This window comes from Pelodiscus sinensis, chromosome 3 (assembly GCF_049634645.1).
Source record: "Pelodiscus sinensis isolate JC-2024 chromosome 3, ASM4963464v1, whole genome shotgun sequence".
NCBI classification, from domain to species: Eukaryota; Metazoa; Chordata; order Testudines; family Trionychidae; genus Pelodiscus; species Pelodiscus sinensis.
The window spans coordinates 89,430,443-89,438,281 of record NC_134713.1 but is presented as its reverse complement, the minus strand read 5'-3'; positions in this window follow the sequence as shown (position 1 = coordinate 89,438,281).

Here is a 7,839-nt window from a genome sequence, read left to right as displayed (position 1 = left end):
GGCATAATCTCAGGTCTCCCTCTTGCTCACGTAAAACTTCCTACACTCATTTTCTCTTGCTTGTCTTTTTAGCTGAATCTTTTAAAGCAGAGCACCTACATTTAATATATAATTATCTCTCACCCCCAATGATTCTGGTTGGCACACTGGTATAGCTGAGGCACATTGCACTCCCTTGCCTGAGGTGCTTACGTTTAGAAATGAATTGGGAATTCCAAACTGCAGGAGACCAGAAACACAGCCTGAAGAGGAATCCACTGAAGTTTCAGCCCAGGGGACCTTTCCTGTCAATGCAAATCTTTCTAATAAATCCAATCAAAGTTTGATCAGCTTCATGGTAGAGATAATGGTAGTGGTAGATGCTCATGAGGAATTTCCCTAGTTTGTTATTGAGAAGGTTATGAGAGACTGACTCCAAAGCCTTACTAAAGTATAGGTATACCACATCTACTGGCTTCCCCCATTCACAAGGTTTGTTACCTTGTCAGGTTGGCTTGACGTGACTTGTTCTTGATTAAATCCATGCTGACGGTTACTTATCACCTTTATTATCTTCCAGATAATGAAGCATATAATCTTTCCTGGTACAGAAGTTAAATTGACTGGACTGTAATTTCCTGGGTTGCCTGTATTTCCCTTTTTCTGGATGCATACAATACATTCCCTTTTCCAGTCTTCTGGATTCATTTCTGTCTTCCATGACTTGAGGGCGGGGGGCTGGACTCGATGACCTCTCGAGGTCCCTTCCAGTCCTATGATTCTATGACTTTTCAAAAATAATAGTTCAGCTGTTTCCTCAGTTAGCTTCTTGAATATTCCAGGGCATGTTTTATTGGCCCTGGTGACGTGAAACCTCTAACTTGTAATGTAATTAATTTTAACAGCTTTATAAGAAAAGTGCCAAAAACTCACTGTATCACTCTTTAAGTTCAATGAGGGGAACTACACAATGACATGTTAAAGACATTAAAATGAATAATCATAAGGGTGAAATGACTGTAAACTTTATGAAGACTATTTAACACCACAATATAGGCTCAAATGAAATGTATACCCCACATTATAATAAAAGCAAGAAGACTTTATGATCCCACCGGCCAGGCTGCAACGCCACTCCAACTGCACTCCATTCAATTCAGTAACTGTGAGTTGGACCTAATTTGACTGGGTGGTGTAGTGACCTGGTGCATGGGTTGGAGTGCCACTTAGGTTTGGTCTGTACAATAAATGGTTGTGTTATGGCCCAGGGGGTTGTTCCCAATTATGAGGCCTGCTCTGCTTCTGATTTTTAATGTTTTCAGAGTTTCCTTAATGTTAGAGATTGGGCCTAAACCAAAGCCATAGATCAAAAACCATCTGTTGATTTGGCTTTATGCAAAATCAGAAGCAGATCCAAGTTTTGCAAAGTGAGCCCAGCTTAGTTAGTTATGGGACAAATCCTGAGGTCCCTGCACAGGGCTGAACAATTTCACCCACATCTGCTGCCTCTCACTTGCCTGGTGGAAGAAACTCTCAATGTCTCTTGCTGGATTGAAGGTGAACTAAACAGCATCTGTGAGATCTTCCTTTTGACCCTGCAGATGCCTTTCTCTTCATTCAGGGTCCACTGTCCTGAATTATTATTATTGTCAGGCATTACATATAATGCTTGCACACGTTTTACTCAATTCACCCAGATACTCAAGCCTTTGAAAAGATGCACTACTTTAATATTTCCAAAGGCATGCCCCACATTTAACATCTCTTGCCTTTCAGTGTTTGTGGAAATCTCATTTTATACAGGAAATACATTTATTGGCAATTATAGCTAACTTTAATAACCAAAATATTGGTTGACACAACTGCACCACACAGTAAATCCTCATGAAAACAGATCTCCCATCTTATCTAGATTTAAGTCATGATAAATCCAACTGATTAAGAAAATCTTCATAAACGCTGCTGCATATCCTTTTTAAAATTAAAGTTCATTCTCTCCATCAGACGTTACAAATGTAAATACTGAAAAGCTAAAAATCCATAATGGGTTTTTTTACTCGATAATGGCCACATCATATGACAAGGAGACAAAACAAACAAAGATAATCTGGAGGAGCAGGATAGTAAATAACAATTATCTAAAATTTGTATTCGCATGTTGGAGAAATTGAGGGTGATGTAGTCTGTGTAGCATTTTTAGTCTTCCAGTTTCATACAAAAATATTAAGACTTAATCTGGATCCCTCTGTAGTCACTGGAAAAGCTCCCCATGTTTCCAGTGGGAGCTAGGGTAATAGAAATGTTATAGAAAGGAATCACACCTTTTGCAAATGAGCAGCTTTAATGAAATTATTTTTCAGCCCTCACCATTGCTTTCAAAAGGATGTGACCAATGTGCTCCCTTTCCAGACAGACATTGTTTTCTTTAAAAAAAAAAAAAAAAAAAAAAAGCACTGACCATGAGAATTATAAAGGGAAAAAATGACATGTACATAAACAGGGATAAACATCTTTCGCTAAGCAAAGCTGTCCTATCCATTTAAGCAGAAACCTGCTTGCTCTTTTCCTCTGGAAACCACCATGGCATTGCCCATCTGTTCTCACATGCCCATCACTGAGAGCTTTAGATAAGGGAAAGAGTCATGCTCAAGACTTACAATCCCCATCTCCTAGACAAAATAGGAAGGCAGTGGTTTTGTTTAAAAAATAAAATCCTCACAGTTGCATAAATACAGATATTAAGGGTCAGACAATATAAAGCTGTGTACAACTGATATTTGCCCTGGGTTTTTAAGTGGATGCAGTAGCAAGTGTTTAGCTAGTTTGCCAGCTTTCTAAGAGTCTAAAAAAAGCAATTACTTTTTTAAAAAAAGTATTGCCTGTGTCTAAATTAGATTGTAAGCTCCTGGAGACAAAGATCATGCCTTTATGAGTATATACTGTAGAGCACATTGATTGCGTTCAGTGCATGATAATATCACTAGGGCTATGTCAAGACTGGCCAGTTTTTCTGGAAAATCAGCCGCTTTTCTGGAAAAACTTTCCAGCTGTCTACACTGGCTACTTGAATTTCCGCAAAAGCACGGACTTCCTACTGTAAGAAATCAGTGCTTCTTGAGGAAATACTATGCTGCTCCCGTTCGGGCAAAAGTCCTTTTGCACAAAAGCTTTTGCACAAAAGGGCCAGTGTAGACAGCTCAGATTTGTTTTGCGCAAAAAAACCCCGATCGCAAAAATGGTGATCGGGGCTTTTTTGTGCAAGAGCGCATCTAGATTGGCACGGACGCTTTTCCGCAAAAAATGCTTTTGCAGAAAAGCGTCCGTGACAATCTAGATGCTCTTTTCCGCAAATGCTTTTAACAGAAAAACTTTTCCGTTAAAAGCATTTGCGGAAAATCATGCCAGTCTAGACGTAGCCTAGATGTTCAAGATACTCAACTCAAAGCTATGAAAAAATATTAGTGTAAAGCTCTACAATGTAATAATAAAACTATCCCTGGTTTCAAGAGTACTGCTTAGTGTACCCCAGAGGGAGATCAGAATTTTATTTGGTTTCTTAAAGTAGTGGAATGGACAGTGAATGACCCACTAGGAGTCTCCTTCTAATCTTCAAACTAGTCTATCTAAGGAGATGACAACTAGAGTGTATTTATTGCATCATTCAGGGTTTAAATAATTCCCATGGTTAATCATCTCATAACATATGGAGGAATTTGCTTTGATTATATACAATTATTTATTATTTGTATTGTGGTAATGCCTAACTGTGGCCTCCTAGAAAGTACAGGCATACTGTGGATTTTTTTTTAAATGTACAAAAGTTTGTATTATGAAAAATTGATTTTTTTCCATAGTAACTTATAGATGTGAATCATGGGAAATTAATGCTTTTGATGAGAAGAAACATGAAGCTTTTGAAATAAGATTCTTGTGTATCTCCTAGATACGCATTCATCATTTTTTCTATGTTAGAAATATTATTGGAGAGAAGCAGGCCCTGCATCAACAGATGCAAACTTATGTACTTTGGTCACATTAGGCACAGAGATGGAAAAGTCTTTGAGCAAGTTATTGTAGAAGGAATGGTGGAGGGTCGCTATAGTAGCAGACAACCCAGTGAGGAGAAAGATGCATGGTGGACAGCAGATCATTGGCAGGTCAGCTACTGAGCATTCAGTTAGCAATGGACCAGGAAGACTTCCTGAAATTCTGCTTTTAAGGTCACCAATATTCAGGCATCAATAAATAGATTTATTTAATTCATACAGTCCTTCATCATGCATTTGAGCCCCATTATGTTAGGCAGAATAAACACACCTAATGAAAAACAGTTCCTGCCCCAAATTATTCTATTTTCTGATTTTAGAGTGTATGTGTTTTTGAGATGGTGGTGGTTGATTGAGAAGTGCAGTGAAATTTATACCTGTGTATAAATTTATACCCCTGCATTGTGGGCTAGGCCTTCAATTGATGTAACCTGGCTAAGCTCCAACAGAGCTGAAGACTGGTCCTATGTCTGTAGCTACCTATAGTAGCAGGAAATAGCACACTGATGTATAAGGGGATTTTAATTTAAGAGCTTTTAAATATACTCCAGAACTCTGAAGGAGAGACAGACAAGATACTTTCAGTCTCCTGGTAGAAGATCCTGTGCTATCTTTGCCCTCTTCAGTATCCTGTTCCCGGTGAGGTCAGTGGAAAGTTTCCTTATAATAAATGCCCCTACTGTATTTTAGTCTTTCTGGATCTGATAGAATTAAAATTATAAAAAGGTAAAAGATGGAAGCCAGTTTAAGAAATGTAGCCATCTAATATATATAAAGCTGTGTATGCATCTATCACAGAGACCTATGCATTTCTCTGAATTGTCAATCCCAAATTGCTTTTTACAGAGTTTCTGAGCTGCCTTTTCATTTTCTTTTCACCTTCACTCTGCAAATGTACAATGTTCGTATTGTGACTTTAATCTTTTGAGGCAGGCACTACTTGACTATTCCAATCTCTTATAGCTTTGTATTGTGCTGTTCAATAAGATGCTTTTTAAAAACAGGAAAATAAAATGCATTATTACTTAGCTCTTTAACCCAAGTTCTTGCATAGTGGAACAAAGGTTGGTAATAGCCAGTGGATCTAACACTAGTTTTCAATGCTTTTCTTTCATTACATTGCTCTGCATTACTGACTGGATTTCCTTGACATTTCTTGTCTTATCTGCCTTTTACAAAGGCAGTATAACTACTCATAAACAGACAAATAAAAAAACGTTGCTTAGTTTCACTGAAGCTTTTTTAAGGGCCTCTGTGTGTGATACCACTCACATCTGGTAGCTTTTTACAGCAGTACATCTCCCTGAATCACAATAGATCTTGACGCCACTCCCAATAGCTGTCAATAAGACTGAAGTCTACTTTTTTTTTTTAATTATTCCTTTTATTTTGGTTGTGGAAGCATAGCATTGGCACAAAGCAGTGGTAAATTGGGGAATTATCAATCAAGCTGTGGAGAGCGGTCTTGATTCTTGAACCATCAGTAATGGTCTAGAGATGAAGGATGCTCTTGGGGTTAAGCTATTGGCCTAACATGCTGAAGAGCTGAATTAAATGCTAGTTTTGCCAGAGGATTTGGGCAAATTTCTGAGTCTTGCTGTACCACCTAGGTAAAATGGGGATAATCATACTTCCTTTCTTGTCAGTTTTAAGTTTGTTGCAAACACTTTGAGGTAATGACTTTTTTTTATACTACATGTCTTTACAGGGCATAGCGCACGGGGGGTGATTTTGATTAGGGTCTGTAGGTGGTACTTAATACAAATGATAAATATTGCAATATATGCATTTGCCTAAATCGAATAATCGTGATCTTATTGCTGTGACCCTCATCATTTCTTTTTCCCACCTTCTGCCTCCTATTTGTTACTCCCACTTATCAAGTCCATCTAAAATTAGATTATATGTGCTTAGGAATGGGGATAACGAATGAAATATCAGCCTATTGCCTGTGCTTTAAATTGTGTATAATTACATAGATTACTTATGAATTTCCAATTACCACTTTGAGGGTTGACAGGTACTTGTCCAAAAATCAGGCCCAGTTTTTAAATTTATTCTATGGTTGGGAACCCTGATATGCACAGTTGCAACACTCACACTGTAGGAACTTCTGTATGTTTACAAATATTGTTTATTAATACACTTACCACAGTCACAAACATCCCAACTTAACGAGATAGATAGAAATGTACATCTGTATTTCCATATGCTCATAATTCCTTCTATAACAACCTGAAATGTTATCCATCATCTTTCTCATCACCTTCATCTTTACCAGAGGCCATCATTCTTACACCTCCCAAAGATTACAACTCCTTCTGTTAGGGTACATCTACACAGCACCCTTAGCTCAAAATAAGCTCTTCAATTTGTGCTTTCGCAAATTGCATAGCATATTTCAAGTGTTTCAAAATATCTTCTTTTGTAATTTGGTGCTGTCTACACAGCACCAAGTTTCAAAACTCACTGTTCTGAAATAACCCTTTCCCCTTGTAACATGAGGGCTACCTGAATGTCAGAATAAGCTGCTCGTTATTTCAAAAATCTACTTTGAAATAACAGGTTGCTTCAATAGATGCAGAATAGACATAGACGGCCACACTGTAGACATACCCTTACTATCCTTGGGCTAGGATGCCATTTTTATAATATGTTTCACAGATATTTGATGCATATTCAGTAGACAATGTTTCCTTTTCTCCTAATTTGTATTTCCTCCCTTTACTCATAAAGTGTCTTTTTTTTCTATAGGTCAGTATATTCTAGATCTCAGCCTATTATCATATACATCAATTCATGATCATGGCCCCTTTTGTGGTTCTATATCACACTTATTTCTGTCCTATTCTGATCTGGTCTTAATAGACTATTTTGGATTTTTCCAAGTTCTGGTGTACCTATTGTGTTTAAGGGTATTCTTGGAAGTCCCCTATTCCATTACAGGATGATGTATCTTACCACTATCAATCTAGGTGAAAGGTCCCAAATATGTGAGCCAACTTGCCTTAGTTCAACATACAGCATGTGGCCTGTAGGTCCCTTGCATTATATCCAAACTACGTATAATAAATTATAATAGCTTTATATTAAACACATAGAGATTTCTTATGGCTTGACTAAGAAAATGTATTTATATGTAAGCAATGGTGTTTGTAGCCTATAAGGCTAACCCACTTGAAGTCCATAGGAGTTTTGCCATCAACTTTGGCTGAGCCAGGAGTTTACCCTGTGCCTTTTTATTGGTACTGCAAAGTGTCTACTATACTTTTGGGAATGGTAAAATGATAATAAATGACACTTCCTCCACTGATACCACAGACCTAAAAATGCATGAGGGTTGAGAACATCCTATTGATAATGGTAGTAGGAGTGCACACCTACTGTTCCAATGGGTGTATTTACATTAAAAACATGAGTGCAAACATCTTTTCCATTTAATACACATGCACACCACACTCCTCTCACAATTAGTCAAAGGATCTTGGGTTCTGAATCTCAACTTTTGTTGCTTGACTATGCAGAGATTTTATTACAGAAAGATCGCTGAGCAGTTTATCAATTTAAGAAGCTCAATCAAAGTCCCTCCTGCAACTATGACTACTCTGAGTCATGAACGTATTAAGCCATAAAACCAGATTCCATTGAAATCACTGGACTTGACTCACTTTCCCAGTGCAGCAGGTTGCAAAGTGCATCTTATTCACTAGTGTAGGCAACTTCACTGCTGAAAGATGGCAAAAACATGATTAGACTGCTGTCCTGCCTATGATTTTCAGAACACTAGGGCAGCTTAGAAATCCTGTTCAATGCT